At 39.7% G+C, this 17,615-nt stretch overlaps 1 long non-coding RNA gene across 1 annotated transcript; it reads left to right on the top strand.

The window, feature by feature from the left end:
- Positions 1-1,052: 1,052 nt before the first annotated feature.
- LOC142368108 (uncharacterized) lies at positions 1,053-2,299 on the top strand. The gene is made up of 3 exons (XR_012767259.1): positions 1,053-1,187; positions 1,586-1,681; positions 2,136-2,299. It is a non-coding gene; the product is annotated as an uncharacterized LOC142368108 (long non-coding RNA).
- Positions 2,300-17,615: the final 15,316 nt, after the last annotated feature.

Genomic DNA, 17,615 nt, shown 5'->3' with positions numbered 1-17,615 from the left:
GCTGAACAACACTCGGATCCGATCTGAAATCATGGAAAAATGAGCTGACTACATGTACAGCTACACACCCTACCCTACGGGCCTTCAGATCGGTCAGGTGGCCGAGGCTTTAGTCAGAAAGCATCCATGCCTGACAGAGCTAGGCAGTCATAATGGCTGGCTTGGGTGGATGTACAGCCTTAGATATAAGATGGGAAATTACAGGTCGAAGCTCCGAAACCTTGGATTTCCCGAGGTTGCCTGCAACTCACTTAAGAACAAGCACCCAGATGACCGGTCTCCTGCAAAGAATATAAAGAAAGCACGGAAAGGAGAAGTTGTGTTTCTCCCACACTATCCTGCAGGAGACAGTAAGGAACAACAAGAGCTGGACCGAAACCAACTAATCGTTGAATCAAAAAAGAGAGACAGCACAGTCATCAAGGACTTGATGTCCAGAACCTTTGCACATCGGAGACATGATGTTGTCAGGCTACAGATGAGCATCAGTGACATCAAGGACAGATGGCCCGCCTTGTTTGATGTCTCGCAAGTGAGTATTCGGAAATGTTGTAACAGAGTGGTCAACACATATTGTGGACTGAAAACCTGCATGTTTCACAGCTACACACTCACTGGCACTTCATTAATTACTTAGTTAGACTTGTGCCATCTAATGCAATCAAAGACAACAGCTCTGCCACACATACATTTTCAGTTTTTGTTGACATTGTCAGAAAGCTGATAATTATATTAAGCGGTGTCCTTATACTTTTGTCCAATCCATATACGTTGAGGGGAACAAAATATTAGGAAAACTTTCCAAAATGTCAACATAAACTGAAAATGTATAAGCCAAGTAAAAAGAGAATTTATTGCAGAGCTGTTGTATTGGACTGCATTAGATTGCACATGTATACCTAATGAAGTGGCTGGTGACTGTAATATTCTTGCAGCCTAATCATCTCAGTATGAATTTTAAGTTTTTGCTGAATGACAACAGATGAGTCACCAGTTATTTTTTTCTCTTTTCTCATCTTCCTGTCTTTCAGGTTAGCGCAGAGTTTCAGAGGATCACCTCACTGAATCTCGAGCCAAAATTCATGGCAATGTTGGACATCTACACACCTAAACTGTTGTCCTTGTTTCAATCGAAGAAAGGTGCTGCAGGAGAGAGACAACGGGCACAAATGAGTGTTCTACTTCAGGTATTAAAATGTATCCTCCACCTATTCAACTTATAGCTTACCTGCAATAATCATAATTCCATCTGTCTCATTCACATTTGTCTCCTTTAAGTTAATTACCATCACTGATTACATATTCATAACCTCACAACTTACCTTTATCCCCTCTGACTCTTCCTCATTCTTCCTCCTCTGCTTTTTTTCCTTGGTTTTCTGTCCCTCAATCTCTCACTTCCTATGCACACCATTTTACATGTTTTGTTTTCTTTTTATATCACTGCAATCCAGCTCCAGTTAAATGTTTCTAATATAAATTCTATTGAAAGATTTGACATTAAAGTTTTTCCAAATAATCAAACCTCTGCTTGAATGTGTAGTATTGTATTTGATTAGTTGTTGAAAAACTTTCTGTTCTGCAGAGTGGAATCCCCATTCAACAGACACGTGAGGTTGTCATCCGATGTCTCATCAGCCATCTGGGAGAAGATGCCGGTGCCTTGTTCAAGGACTTTGAGGTTAGTATAATACTGTAGTTGTCCTGATTTTTAACAATGTAAACATGGGTGACCATAGAGTCGCTGCAGTACAGCTTGTTTTTTCCATATCGCACACAAAGAAGAGGCTGCTTTTCATGTAGCATAAAAAGCAGCTGCACATCAGCTACTGTAAGAGTCACCCACATCATTTATATATTGATACTGATTTCACAGTCTGTCCTGCTTTAAATACATTGAATGTTATTTTCTGTGTCAATTTTGTTTTTTAGAGAGCAATAAATGAAATGAAAGCATTAATTAGTTTTCTTGTCTGCTTTTAAAAAAAGACCAAAGACAAATTTGGGACCACCACACTAGTATTGTTTAGTTTGTCCACTTTATGTCTTGCTATACTCTAATGTTAGTAGGTGGCATTTGTCTTGTGACATGCAGGTTGAAAGTGAGCTTTAAACAGTTATCTTTATGTCTGCAGGATGATGCTGATGGATCAGCCAGTGTTCAAGAGGAGTTATCAGAAGAGGTGATGAAGATTTACCTGCTGAGGAAACGAGATGGGTCAATTGATGTCGGGATTGTGATTGAGGGCAACACTGTCCTCAGCAGTCTCGGGGATGTTAGCAGAGCCTGCTGCTATCTGTTGGGTCTACCTACGCATTAGATCTGCGATACCCCAAGAACCTCAAGTACAGTTTTGAGGCTTTCCAAAAAGTACTGCTGGAGCTAGATTCTGGAAACCCTTCCAACAAGATTCAGAGACTGAAGAATTACCTCAGTATGTAGTTGCTGGCTACTGTTCAATAAGATACTCTCTTGGTCTCTTGAATGTGAATGGAATTTTTCATTGGCAAGTCTAAACTTTGCTGACATACTGTTGTCCTAATGTTTACATAAGAGTTGATTTTTTTCATAGTGAAATTGCATTTTGGACTGGTCTTTTATGTTGTAGAAATTGAAAAAATTAAGTGAAATATCACTGTTTTTGGTGCATTTCAAGAGGATGTTCTAGCATTTCAGCAATATGCTTGTGTTCATTTCAGCCTGATGCTCACATGGACATTGTCACATCGTCACTGGCTATAATTAACCATGTTGAAAGTTTTAATGCAAGCTGAGATTTCCATTAATGCCAAACAGTTTATGGCAACTGGCATGTTGGTATAATGTGGCGAATTAAAATGAAGAGCCCATTGTTCTTGGTGCATTTTAACCAAGGTTATAGAGACCCCTTAGGGGTTCAGTTCGGCTGTTTTTACAGCATGGACATTTTTACATGTCATTTGCAAAGATAAGCTGTTCAGATTTAAACTTGATATTTTATATTTGTCAAATCCGACAAATGTTTAATTAAAAATGTTGACATGTGTAAAACTGCTTTGTTTATTTTGTTTGATATTGACCTGATATACATCTAGATTAAAGAGTTAATACTTTTTAAAGAAATAAGTAAATGTAACACATTTATTCTGATATTTGATGGTCCAGTATGAAGTACATTATGTTTAAAATATTAAGTAAATGTAACAGAAGAGTTTGGTTAAACAATAATCTAATTTTCAATTGCATCTACTTAACATTTGAATTATATCTACTCAATTTTTTGAGTGGTTTGAACTTAGTGTTACTATTGCATAGACTTAAAATTCTAATTATATCAACTCAATTTTATATTTCATGGTACTCAATGTAGTTGTTCATATCTGCTTGTTTTTTTCAATTACTTAATTCCTCAGGTAAATCTAAATGATTTGACAGCTTTCAAATGTACTCAATATTTTAAGTGTAAAAATGTTACACAGATTAAATTGAGTAGAGCATAGTTAAAGTTTTTAGAGTGTGAAGAGTGCAGATAAAATACTTTCAGGTGTCATATGCACAGCTAAATACAACTGTTTTCAGCCTGGATTTAAACATTGTCAGAGTTGAGGCCTGTCTCACATCTTCTGGAAGACTGTTCCAGATTTTAGGAGCATAAAACTGAAACGCAGCCTCACCTTGTTTAGTCCTGACTCTGGGCACCAGCAGGAGACCCCTCCCTGAGGTTCTCAGAGCCCGAGTTGGTTCATATGGCTTTAACATGTCAGAGATGTACTTTGGCGCTTGACCATGAAGAGACTTGTACACAAGCAGAGCTGTTTTAAAGTCTATTCTCTGAGCGACAGGAAGCCAGTGCAGAGACCTGAGCACTGGACTAATATGGTCGTATTTCCTGGTTCTAGTCAGGACTCGACACAGACACAGTAACCTTTGAAATGCTCAGACACTTAGAGATCAGTAAGTCTAGAGTGTGGCCCCTATTGTGCGTTGCCTCTGTTACATGCTGAGTCAGCCCAAAGTTGTCTAGAGTGTTACTCAGGTCTTTAGTCCCTTTGTCCTGAGGGTTGTCCACATGAATGTTAAAATCGCCAACAATAATTACAGTCAAAATCAACACAGATCATAGAGAGCAGTTCACGGAGGTCATCAAAAACGTCTGCACAGTATTTGGGGGGCCTGTAAACATTCAGAAACAGGACTCTGGATGAGGCCTTCGAGTAAATGAGGGTTTCGCAAACTTAGAGAAGAGTTTCTGTCTCTAAGGCATTGTTTGACACGCCATTCGACGTAATTTTTGACATTCCTGATAAAGAAAGTTTTTAGCTTATGCATCGTTTCTGTATTGTTTGGTTTGTATTTCTCCCTGTCCACGGCTGGACAAATTGAATTTCTTTCTCTTTCTTAAGTTGTTACAAAAGTGTGACAAACGCCATTTTGAGTTAGGGTGTGTGTTCAAAATGTTTTCAAAACAAACGAGAGAGTAAGAATCAACCATGTGCATAATACAGAAAGAAAAAGTTGATATATGATATATTTGATCGCAATGTTTATTGAGAAAAGTTAATTATTTTTTTTCAGCATCAACGCACTAATAAAAGACCTATAAAAAAAAATCAACAGATTTGGAGGCTTGACCTGAGGCCTGAAGTTACTAACTAAAGATCAGCTGTGCAGCAGCATTACAGGAAATAATGAATAATGAATAATGAAAAGCCTCAAACGCTTTTTGAGCCATAATATTCCAAATTTAATTTTATAGTTATTCTCTTTGTCATAAATGCGTACACCCTAAGATTGTTTTATCTCATTCAGCCCTGAGAGTGACAACAATCCAAACAGACTCACTGAGTGATCATTGGCCTGAGTTTATAATGATATAATGATTATAATGGGGGTTTAGTTTTGTACTAGAGCAATTAGTATTAATTCATCCATCTATTTTAACATGCATATGATTGGGAAAGACACCAAAGTATGTAGATAAACTGAAAACAGCTTTATAATGCAAAAATCGCAGTGATGAGATAAGAAAAATAAATCCAGGAAGAAAAGTGTTTGAGACATTCATACAAATTGTTGCTGAAATAAGATTTAACAGCTCTCTTAAAGAGCTAAAGTCAAATACACAAGCAGAGTGTTTAGGAGATTTGCTCCTTTAATTAAAAAACCATCTGAAAAAATGTTCTACAAATTGAAACTTTATGATTCCACCTGAAGCAGGACTGACATCAGACATTCAGACCATATGACATAGATTAAACAACCAGGATTTAGGATTTAATATCACGGCCAGACAGTCAGATGTCAAACAATTTGATGTCATCTTAAAGTTATTAAAGTTTAGCCTTTATTGTTATTAGGAGATATTAACTTGACTTTAAAATTTTAGCTGCTCTAAATTTCCTCTGCCTCAGGTCACCAATTCAATAGTCAATAGTTATCACCAATATTTAGACTCAAACTAAACCATTTGACTATTTAACTAAATCATTTAACTATTTAACTGCAGCAGATCTATGAAACAATTAATATGCTCTCTTAACAAAAAAAGCAAATAGGTTTAAATCCATTAGGAGAGGAACAGAGGGACAGCTGCAGCAAAGACTGAGCCATAACAAGACAAGTCAAGGTTTGTTTTTATGGCGCATTTAAAAACAGTGAGCAGAGTGCAGCTTGGTGAAAGCCAAAACAAAATCTATGCAGACACAGACTTAACTTTGGCTAAAGCAATTCCCTATTAGGCATTATATTATGCATTATTTCACCTAATATTTTATATGATATATAATATATGACCTATATATGAATGTTTTCAGGTTGTCCCACATGAGGCCTGGACAACCTGGAGAAAATACCCTGTCCATACCCTTTTTTGGGACAGTATGAGATCTTGTTTGAATGGGGGAAAAAAGGTTCGGTTGCCAAGCGACGGCCATGGTGAGTGGGGGCTGAGGAGTTCCCAAAGGGGGCACTAACGGCTTGGGGGACAACGGCTACCTGATAGGAGGACGCCAATAGGTGGCGTGATGGAAGTTCAAACTGTGCTCAGTCATTGCCTGTGGATGAAAGAAAAAGGATTTGAATGGGATGAATGAAATGTTCTGTAATTAGGTGTTTTGGTTCATCGGAAGACGTTCCATTAGAGATGACTAGAAAGTTTTAATCTAGTGCACTAAATCGATAAATCAATCGGACGTTATTTATATAGCACTTCTCATCCAAGAAAATATGGAACAAAGACCTTTCAGATAAAACAAAGCAGTGAAACCCAAAGCCACATACAGACACATGCACACTCACATATAAACAGGGTTGGGGAGTAACGGATTACATGTAACGGCGTTACGGTAAAAGGATACAAAATAAAAGTAACTGTAATCCGTTACAGTACAAGCAAAAAAGATGTACTCAGATTACAGTTACATTCAGTGAGAATGGGGGTTACTTAACAGGATTACAATTTGTGCGAGGTTGCAGTGACAGAAGTACAGAGCGGCAGGGTCGGACTGGGGAAAAAAATCGGCCCTGGCAATTTTCCCCGGGACCAGCCCCCCCTCAGTATTAATTAGTATCTCCAATCTAATTAAATAAAAATAAAAAAACGAGCACAGCCCGCTCATACAGTCAATGGCATGTACCCATAGAAAAAATACACACTCTCACACACATCACACAACCTGACTATCGAGCTAACAACCATGATCAGTAACCTACACAAACCCAGACACATAATGGCTCGGCGGCCAGCAATCGGATAAACCAATGAAGTGAATCAATCCTGTGAAAGAATGAAAACAAGTGAATGAAACCTGCACTCACCCATTATGAAGTTAACTCTGCCAGCCCCATAATCTTGCCCCTGCTCAGCCAACTCCTTGACGTCGGGTATGGTTGCTAACGTTACTGCGGCTAGCATTAGCAACGAGGCTGCTAGGCTTGCTAAATCGGTAAGCATTAAGCATCAAGGCTACTGAAGAAAGCTAGTCTTTTTAGCTACGTTATATTATTATCTTTCTTCTCGGCTATAAGTTAACCTTTGTTTACGGCCACTGGCCCTAACCTGACGCGCTAGCTGTCAAATCACCGGAAGTTTTCACCGGAAGTACTGGCGCACACACACAAGCAAGGGTGTGCAAAGAAAAATAAAATGTGATGTAAAAGTATTACTTTGCTTATTTATTACTAAAGTAGAGCACTTCATTGTCATTGCACATGTATTAATGAAATGCAGTTTGGCATCTTATCAAGTGTAACGCGTGCAGATTGTATAGCGTGCAGTATTTAGAGATAAAATGCAGTTATTTACAGCTAGTGTAAGGAAAGATGGTTAATAGATATGTGCAGAATAGATCAATTAAGGGAAATGCATGTATGTGCAGAGAATGTATAATGTAGTTATGGCAGTACAATGAAAAGAAAAATAGCATGGTATAAATAAATGTGATAAATACAGATGGAATCATACAGATAATAGGCTACCATAAATAGGTAAAAGTAATCCAAAAGTAATTAGTTACATTACTTTTTTTAAGTAATCCAAAAAGTTACACTACAATTACATTTTAAACAAGGTAACTTGTAACTGTAACGGATTACATTTTTAAAGTAACTTACCCAACACTGCATATAAAGCAACGCACACACACACACGCCACACATACTGGAAGGAAAATCAGGAGCAGGGACCACAACGTGATCCTCAAACGCAAATAAAGGATGAATTAGGATAAATAAAGAAATAAAATGAACCTATGTTTTTAATATCTGTATGGAAACATGTTATGGTATCATGTGATGTTAGAAACAGCTCTGATGTCACACCGTTGATACCACAGGTGTTTCTGATTCAATTAGAACCGGAAAAAACTTAATGCTGATCCTGAACTGTCTGTGTACGGCTCAGCATCAAAAAACACAGCCACTGGTAAGAATTAAACAACATTATTACTAACTAACAAGTAAGAATAAAGCAGATTATGCTGAAATTTTATTTTTAACGCTCTGACCTGAAGTAAGAGAGGACAGACAATATTTATCCTAAACAAGTTAATCAGTTAGTCATTGAAAAGAAATGTCTGCTTTCTTGATGCTGTGCTGCTCCCAAGATGAGATCTAACCACAAATATTTCTGTCCTGCAGCAAAGAAAAACACATGAGGAGAAATTGCAGTGGAGCAGTTCGGCAATTAATGAACAATTAATCATGGTTTACTAAAACTTCTCAAATTTTCTTCTTTTGCATTAAGACTTCCCGGACCTGGAAGAGGAAGACATGGAATCAAACTCAGAATATGAAGACCACTGATTGTATACTTAGGCCCCAATGAAAACATGAGGTTTGCTTGCGCAAACCCAGAAATGCGATATATGTTTGTCATCTGTTGTCCTAACCTGTGGTGTCTGGTGTTGAGTGTTGTTTGTGTGTTGTCATGATCCCAAAACTGTCTGATGATTTTTCCACAGCAGAATAACAGAAGTTCTCATGAATGCTGGACAGCAACTTGGTGAGAATTCTCGTATTGTCCTAAAAACAAGGATTATACCAACTGTGTTGATGTTGATGTTGCCTCTGTGTTGATGTGTTCCCTAAATGATTTGAAGTTTTTTCACAGCAAAATAAGGTGATGGTACTGGATTTCTCATTAAGGCTGCACAATAGCTTGATGACTATTCTGGTTCCTAAAAACAAGGGTTATACCAACTGGACAGTTGTTTTGTTTTGGTTTATGTTTATTTTATGATTTCTTTGATTTGATTTGATTTGATTTTCTTTTGTCTATTTTGGTTTTATTTTGGTTTGGGGTCCATATAAAAAATAAAAAAAAATAAATGATGAATTCGGCATTAGCATTGAACCTTTCAAAGAGACATGCCCTAAGTATAAAAATACAGTGCAAATGACATTTTGCACTACTGCGCTGCGAGATTTGCTAATATTATTCCACAGATTCAGAACCACTACAGGACGTACGGCCGGAGGACTCATAAGCTTGAGTTTTAGGAGGCTTTGCCCATCATGCCAAGATGATGGTGGAGAACTACACAACAAAATTATCCCAAAAGAAAATTAGTTAGGGAGAGGGATGCTGAATATCCCTCAAGGAAGCGATGTACTGGTGACCTCTCCTTCCAAGATTAGTTCCGGATCAGAATGCTGAACAAACGTTCAGCCAAGAGGAAAACCAAGCAACGAGGAGTGACAGGATTGGACCACAAGAGACCACACGACTCGTCATGTGGTCATCTCAGAAAGATATAGATTTAGAAAGTTAATCATAATTGCTCAAGAGGCTAATATACTTATATAATCGAGCCTTGATTAAATTTACATTTTGTATGTTTCATGTTTAAAGTGTTTAGCTAATTCCTCTTAAAGGGTGATAATGAATCATTTTTAGGATGTCAATTACCAGTGGGGTGACTCGGCTGTTTGGAGCGGGACCTAAGTTGGTCGGTCGCCAAGTGGAACTGGGGCCATAGGAGAATTTTTCCCAGTTCAGCCATCGGGTTTTCGCCCCTATTCGCTGCGAACACTGGACGAACCTGCTGGTGATGTTAATTGCTTTAAGCTATGTTTGAGTGTCAGTAGTATAGAAATGATGTGAAAATTTTTGATTAATCAGTGTTGTGGTGTTATGGTACTTATGGGGGTGCAAGGCCTTGCTAACCACATAAGGTTTTAGACCATTATGAACAAAGATTCCACACAGAGGACGGGTTCGGGGCCACATACACACAATACATATAGCAAAATATTATTTTCTACATATAATCTATTAAGAAATGTGCTCATTTGCGGAATTATTATCAGTTGAGTAAGGAAGGTTTTAAACTTACTAGAAAAGAGTCTCTATTTCTAGAATCTTGATTAATACTCCTGATTTAGAAGGTTTTTGCTAACGCATCACAATTATTTTCTAAATGTGCTTATTTGCAGAGTTATAATCAGTGACTTATGAAGGTCTTAACCCTCTCGGAAAGAGTTTCTGTTCCGAGTAAAATGAAGGAATAGTCCTGACTTGAAAGTGTAGCTTAAGCATTAGAATTATGTTTACTATTTCCATGCCTGTGCAATGAAGATTTGCTTGCTGCTTTAATTGCAAAGAAGACCAGCTTACACATAAGCATACATAATGATACATGAAGTCACATCAAAAATGGAGATGGCAGAAATCTCCTATCTGATTGTGCTACATCTCAAAAGGTAAGTGGCTCTTGCAGTTTGGGGGGTGGCTGCTAAAGTCTTGCTACTGCTAATACAGATGTGACACAATACAGAAGATTACATTCCTACCGCAGTTATTTGACTGAATTAGTTGAAATGATAAAATCACTTCAAAAGGGGGATTGTTAAAATTGGCTTTGTTCTTAGACATTATGAATGAAATAAGTCTCAGTACTTTTCCATTATGACCTAAAGTGAGCCAGGAGTAGAAAGACAAAACAATTAGGAAAGCCTGGGAAAGCAAGGGCAGATTCACACACACACATTGTTTTGGGCTGATCCAGAGAATATGACGAAGCATGTTGAACCTACTCATGTCCAATCATACTCGGTCGAGTGTGAGTCCAACCTATGAGGCTATAAATACAAATGATACCCGGAAATCGAGGCGCAGTCTGACAGACTTCCTGCGGGAGCTCTTTCCCACTGAGCCCAGCGCTATAAAGACTTCATTTCACTTGAATTACTCCGGTCCTTTCTTGACCTTCCAACTAAAAGAACCGAATCTAACAAGCTGTACAGCCACATATTCAAAGGACTGAAAACTTCCAGGAGATAACTGCTTACATTGAAATGATTCATTAAATAAGACTGCTACCCCTCCTCCTCTCCTGCTTACTCTGGCATCCCTGATAAAACTGTAACCAGGAGGGGTCGACTCAATAAGAACAGCAGCACTGTTGTCTTGGATAAACCAAGTTTCAGTTAAAAATATAAAATCCAGGGTGTGCTCAGTGATAAAATCATTAATTAAAAATGTTTCCCCAGCTAAAGACCTAACATTTAATGAAGCCAACTTGATTGTTTTAGAGGTATTATTTGCCCCCTCGTGTTTGGGAGCAGTCTGTGGCACACAAGGTATGTTTACTTTATTTGAAGATCTTTTAGAGTGCAACTCCCCAGATAGCAGTGGACTCCGGGGCGGATCCGCCCTCAAACCGGGCAGGTCCGCCGTCCTGATCAACCGCTCGCCCCGCCTCCACACAGTGTTATATCTCATCAGCGGACCCGTTGCGGACTCTAGGCGGATCCGCACATTGTACGCGCTCCCCAGATGGCAGTGGACTCCGGGGAGGTTCCGCCGTCCTGATCAACCGCTCACCCCGCCTCCACACAGTGTTCAGCGGACCCATTGCGAACTCTAGGCGGATCCGCACATTGTACACGCTCTTTTCAAACCTCGGCTTCAACTGCATTCGGAGTTGGGCAGCGACACGCCCCGCCTCCAAACAATGTACTGTGAAACAGCGGAAGCGCTGCACACTCTAGGCCAGTGATACTCACTATTTTTTTCACAAGAGCCACACTGGCAGAGCAAAATCAAGGGAAGAGCCACTTTTTTTTTACGACAACATACAAAGTCCCCTTTTGCAAATATGCATTTCTACATATAAAACCTCCCATAAAAAAAGACGCAGTACACACGAGGTTTACCCTGCTGAAGATGTCTAAGCACAGCACATCACATGTTATGCTAGTTCTTTTTTATTTATTTTTATTGTTCATTTAAATGAGTGTGTGAGTATTAATAAATACATTTAAGAATTTCCATCACATTTTTTCATGTTTTTTTGTGTCTATTATCTTATTAGCCACTTGTAGTGATGTGTTGGTCAATCTGGTGTTTGTGCCAGCTCTTTTAAGTGAACTCAATTCCACTTAATTGGTTGTATCCAACCAATCCTATGATCACGAGGATCATACTCTAATGTCCCATATATCTCCAGGGAGGTTGGTGGAGGTTACTGTCCTGGTATAGAGGATGAGGGAGGCAGGGAGAGCAGTACAGCACAATGGATAGCAGATGAGATGACGTACCCAGAGAGAACCCATGCATGTACAGGGAGAACATGCAAACCACATACAGAAAGACCCCTGGGTGGATTCTAACACCTGCAACAGTGCTACCAACTGCACCACTGTGCAGCCTCAAAACTGTAAATTTACTCGTAATAATAACCCAATTTTAGGTCTTTTGCAGCTTCACAATAAATCATTTTCAGGTGTATAATGCTGAACTTGATGGGTTTTTTATGGAGTCATTTCTAGTTGGTAAGCAAGTTTTATCTGTCTACTTTTGTTAATAAATTCATAATAAATAAAGGTTCTGGACCAAATGAGTCCACCTCCATTATAAGTATCATACACGGATCCGAAACGGCTCCGGGCCGGATGATGTGTTCTATGAACGGATCCAAAATGGATCCAGGCCGGATCTCGTGATCTATGGACGGATCCAAAACGGATCCGGGCCGGATGATGTGTTCTATGAAAAGATCCAAAATGGATCCGGGCCGGATGTGGGACTTAAAGGAGAACTGCGGTATTTTCAACATTAAGCCTCTTTTATGAGTCGTCTGCAATGTTTTAGAACCCCCCTCACCGCTTTTTTGAATTTTACTGCTGTATCCGGTATTTGCCTAATTTTGATTCATCTCAACCTGCTTCAGAATGGTAAGTCATATGCATGTCCAAAAAGGTCCGTAAAAGCACCATAAACATCTGTTTTCAAAATCATCAACTCACCGGAGTGGTTACTGGTGTGCACTGGTAAACCATATCAAATTTCGTTGCGAAAAGTTGCTTCTGTCGTGTTTTATTTGGCAACTCGTTCATGCTCAAACTATTTTCTTAGCGGTGGCGGAGTAATATCAACGAACGTCCAGTACAAAATGTCAAATAAAACACGACAGAAGCAACTTTTCGCAACAAAATTTGATATGGATTACCAGTGCACACCAGTAACCACTGGACGTTTATGGTGCTTTTACGGACCTTTTTGGACATGCATATGACTTCTGAAGCAGGTTGAGATGAATCAAAATTAGGCAAATACCGAAGACAGCAGTAAAATTCAAAAAAGCGGTGAGGGGGGTTCTAAAACATTGCAGACGACTCATAAAAGAGGCTTAATGTTGAAAATACCGCAGTTCTCCTTTAATGTGTGGATCCGGATAGGGTCCGGGGCGGATCCGACCCGGTCCGGAGTCCGTTTGCTATCTGGGTCTCTGTGTTTTCTCCTTCTGTCCCCTAAAAGTAAAGAAATTTTAAAACCTTCTGATAAACAGGGTCCCAGCTTGTCCTGGGAAAAGTCACAACTGCCATAATCCTCGCAACCCGGACCCTCTACACATCACACATCAGACTGCGGAGACAGAACATGATGGCGGCTTGGAGGGACAGGAGGGGGTGGGGCTATAGCTTCGGCTGCTCTGCTAGGGGAGGGGCTCGGTGGCGAACCTTTGGCCACTCTGGTGGGGGGTTTATGGGGGACAAAAAGGGATTGGGCTGGGGGGTAGATCTGAGGCCAGCGTTGACCCGCTCCATCATCTGCTCAGTGAATTTCAGGTGAGGGGAGGAGGGAGAAAGGGAGGGTGAGGAGCGTGATGACCTGTCAGGGGTTTGGGGGCCTGGGGAAGGTCCTGGTCCCTTGTCCTGGTCATTGGTGCTGTTGAGAGGGTTGGGGGCAAATAAGGACCCCTCTTCTTGCCTCTGATGTCTCTCCTTTCCAAAGCTCTTCTCGGGTGGGGGCAGATGGAGTTCCTCCTCAAGGTTTCTGCTGGGCTTTGTTTGTTCCTTTCTATGAGATAACTCCTCGTTTATCTCAATCTTGGCACCGAGCCAATCAATTTGCCTTAAAAAGATGCCTGCGTTCCCAAAAATGTTTTAAATTATTAATAAAATGCACTGAGTGGTAAGCACATGCCGATAAAAGCCATTTATTCAGTGCCAACAACCTGCTGAATCTTTTCTCTCCTCCTCTGACGGGTGGTACAGGTCCACTGACGAATACAGCTGCATTCAGCAAGCTCACTGTGTTTAATAATCCAATAAAGTCCCGTTTCAGAACCTCAGATTGTTGCTTGGACACATCGTTTGACCCTGTATGCAGAACGATGATTGTCACAGTTGGATATTCATCTGCAATTTCAGGAATTCTCTCCTTCATATCGTTGACCATATCCCTAGGAAAGCAGAGGACTTTAGTGTTCTTACCGCACATCCTTTGCACATCATTTACGGCAGAGTCACCCACAATCAGAGTTTCAGGCCCAGCCTTTAGCTTTCCCTGTGGCCTTTTACTTTTTGACAGGTTTTCAGTCCTTGCCTTGCTGCTTTGGGATGGATGGTCATCCAATAGAGATCCATAGTCCTTCGATAGTGGAGAAAATCTGTTCTGCAGTTTCACACTCGGTTGTTTTGGAAGTTTGTTGTTAACCTTCCCATTCACGGATGTCCAGTCCTGTTTCCTCCCATGTACAGGGGTAGAAGAGCTCTTCTGTCTCGTGGGAAGTGAAGGCCAGTCGGTTTCACATATTTCAGCTCGCTGTGCCCTGCCTGTGATACGCCCTCCCACTTCTAGGAGACATGATTTACTTTTTGGTTTTGCACCGAGATGGTTCCAGGGAGGATTATTATTTGATGATTTATTATAGTGCACAGAGTCTGCTTTCTTGGTCGTGTTATCTTTGTTCCTTAGCTGTGTGTTAGCTTGCTCGTCTCCACTATTCTGAATCAATGGCAAGGTTGTTTCATTTCCACACAGTCCATTTACCTCCACATTTACTTCTAAGCGATGGATTTTTGTCTCCAGTACTGCAATCTTCTGCAGGAGGCTGTAGTAGTCATCTGTGGAGAAGGGAGGCATCTTGCTGCTAGTTAGCCTAACGGTTAGCACCTTTCCAGGCTATTTAGCTTTAGCTGAGTGCTAGGTGCCCAGACACTGTAGATCAGGCTTCAGCTGTGTGTAGGCCATGCACACGGAGCGCTGAAGATAAAGAACTATAAAAAATGTTGCTGTTTCTGTTAAAAAACTTTAATCCCAGAGATTTATAAGTGTCCAGAAGCTATCGCAGGTAGGCTCACATGGAAAAAAGGGGAAAAATCACGATAAAAATCAATAAAGTAAGCAAAGCAAGCAGAGAGCAGGTAGAGTAAGCGTCCGCAGGACGAAGCAGCGGAGAAACGTACGTATAGGCTAAATTTATCCTCAAGAAGAAGTGAAAGAATGAATGATCTTCACAGATCTTCCATGTAGAACATCTTCATAAATAACAAGTAACAACAAAGCTAAATCTGCCCTCCTCCAGTGATTAAGTACATTGTTTATGGCCTCTTTGAGAGATAATGTGTGTGAAAATGAAAAACCCATTTATCAAAAGTGGTTTAAGAAATTATGTGATTCGCTTTTATTCTTATCCTTAAACATTAAATCATTAAAGAGAAAGTTAATTATTTTAACTGTAATCATTCATGCAACTGAAAGTCAGAAATGCTTTTCCAGTTAAAAAGGTTTATGTCTACTCAATGAAAGTACACAACAGCTTTCAAAAACTGACTTTGGGGAAAAAGTTATTTTGTGAAACTTGTGAGTTAACAGTGGCATTTTGTCATGTCCTGGAGTGAAAGATAAAATGGTCATTAATTATAAATGGTGTTGGTGTATGTGTAGAGGGGTGAAAAACAAGTCAATAGTAATTAAAGCAATAATTAAGAAAATAGACACCCCAACATAATTTTTCATTTTGTATCTTTAACTTCTCATTGCAATAAGTTCTTTAGTGTCATTTTAGTTAGGCCTATGCAATTCCACACACAACCGCTAGAGGCGCTGTCACATTGGTTGCATAGAGAAGATTGAGCACACAAGAAGAATAAATCTTCTGGTTGAATGTGAAAGAAGCTCAACGTGTGTGTCTCGTCTTTCTCATACCACAGGTCAGTGAAACGGTGTTTTATGCATACATATTAGTTTCTTGAAAGAGTTAAAAAGGTTCTTAAATCGAATCTCAACTAATGAGTCGCAAAGTTCGTTTTGTAATTGTATTGTGTACAAAAACGGGACTTGTTCATGAAGGCTAATCGGAGCTAATGCTAGCGGGCTTCTACACGTGTGAGCCAACTGAGGAGCTAGCTGAAGGACATTGTTCTGGTCTTTATTTTATTTTATATGATGTTTTTCATGGGTTGTTGAAAAACCTGATATGCCATATCGTTATGTGAAGCTGTGTAAAGAGGCACAGTATTAAGGAAGCATTGCACCTTTTTCAGTTTATATTGAGAGAATAGTTGTTTATGTAAGATGTAAAATATTATTTTCTTTTATGGAAAAATGGATATTGTTAAAAGCTAAGATGCTTAAATGTTAAAATATATGTTATATATTTTTATTTGATAGTTAAATACAAAAGGTCTCAGGAAATAGGACAAGGTATTGAGTTTAAAGCACTAACTACAAAATTAATATGGTTTAGAGAAGTAAAAGCTATTTTTGAATTAATTTTGTATTTTGACAGAATTCATAATGCTAAATAGAGCATGTTTGGTTTAAAGGTATATTACAGTCAATTCTGATGTAATGAAGTTAATGGTTCTCTACTGAAGTATGTGATATCTGAAGTATGTTGCATATGAAGTGTGTTTATAACAAGAAGAATAAATCTTCTGGTTGAATGTGAAAGAAGCTCAACGTGTGTGTCTCGTCTTTCTCATACCACAGTATCACACGTTGAGAGAAGATCATCTAACACATTACCCTCAGCCATCCAAGGTTGCCGGGTAACAAATTTGGGGGCTCGTCCGGGATAGCGCCTCCTGCTGGCTTGGTGCTATCCAACAAAGAACCGTGGGATCCTGACTTCCGTTCTATGAGCTGATGACCTAAGGGCAAGACTTCAGGTATCCAGAGATGACGACGCTACATGAGCTTCAGTGGGAGATCCAGCAGCTGCTTCACCAACTGATTAATGACGCTAGAGGAGACCTGCTTCACCAGCTAGCAGTATCATGCCAAGATGAGGTGGGAGAAGACGTGCCAGGGGAAGAGTCGTCCGAGGTGGAACTCTTTGACTTCATTGTTGACTTTTTAAGAAGTAAACAATTGAGGAGTCTGGAGGACCAAGGGATGTCGCGCCTGCTGATGTTTCGTGACCTCATCGATGAACTGCAGTCAACCCAAGAAGCAAAGAACCTGCATCATTCAGTGGATGAAGAGGAAGTTGCACCGGGGTACGAGACTGAGCAGACTGTAGCAGCTACAGTGAGGAGTAAGACAGTGTCAACACCAGTTGTTGCTGATCAGGTAACTGGGTTAGTAAAGCTGACAGATGTTGCTGCACTACTCCCACGAAGAGAATTTCGGATTCATGCTGGTCAGATCTCAGATTTTGACTCAGACGTGAGCTTTAACTGTTTGTGTAAGCAAATTGATGATGGACTGAGTGAAGGTTTTATTGAGGCTGAGATCATTAGAACAGTTCTCAGAATAATTAAACCGGGTACATTCAAAGAAATGCTTATGACAAAAGATAGTCTGACTGTAACTGAACTGAAGCGTTTTCTCAGAGCACATCTTAAAGATAAGAGCAGTACTGAGTTATTTCAGGAACTGAGCAACGCAAGACAACATGATAAA

This window comes from Odontesthes bonariensis, chromosome 18, assembly GCF_027942865.1.
Source record: "Odontesthes bonariensis isolate fOdoBon6 chromosome 18, fOdoBon6.hap1, whole genome shotgun sequence".
NCBI classification, from domain to species: Eukaryota; Metazoa; Chordata; class Actinopteri; order Atheriniformes; family Atherinopsidae; genus Odontesthes; species Odontesthes bonariensis.
Note: the sequence above shows the minus strand (reverse complement) of the source record. Positions and strands in the feature narration are given on the sequence as shown.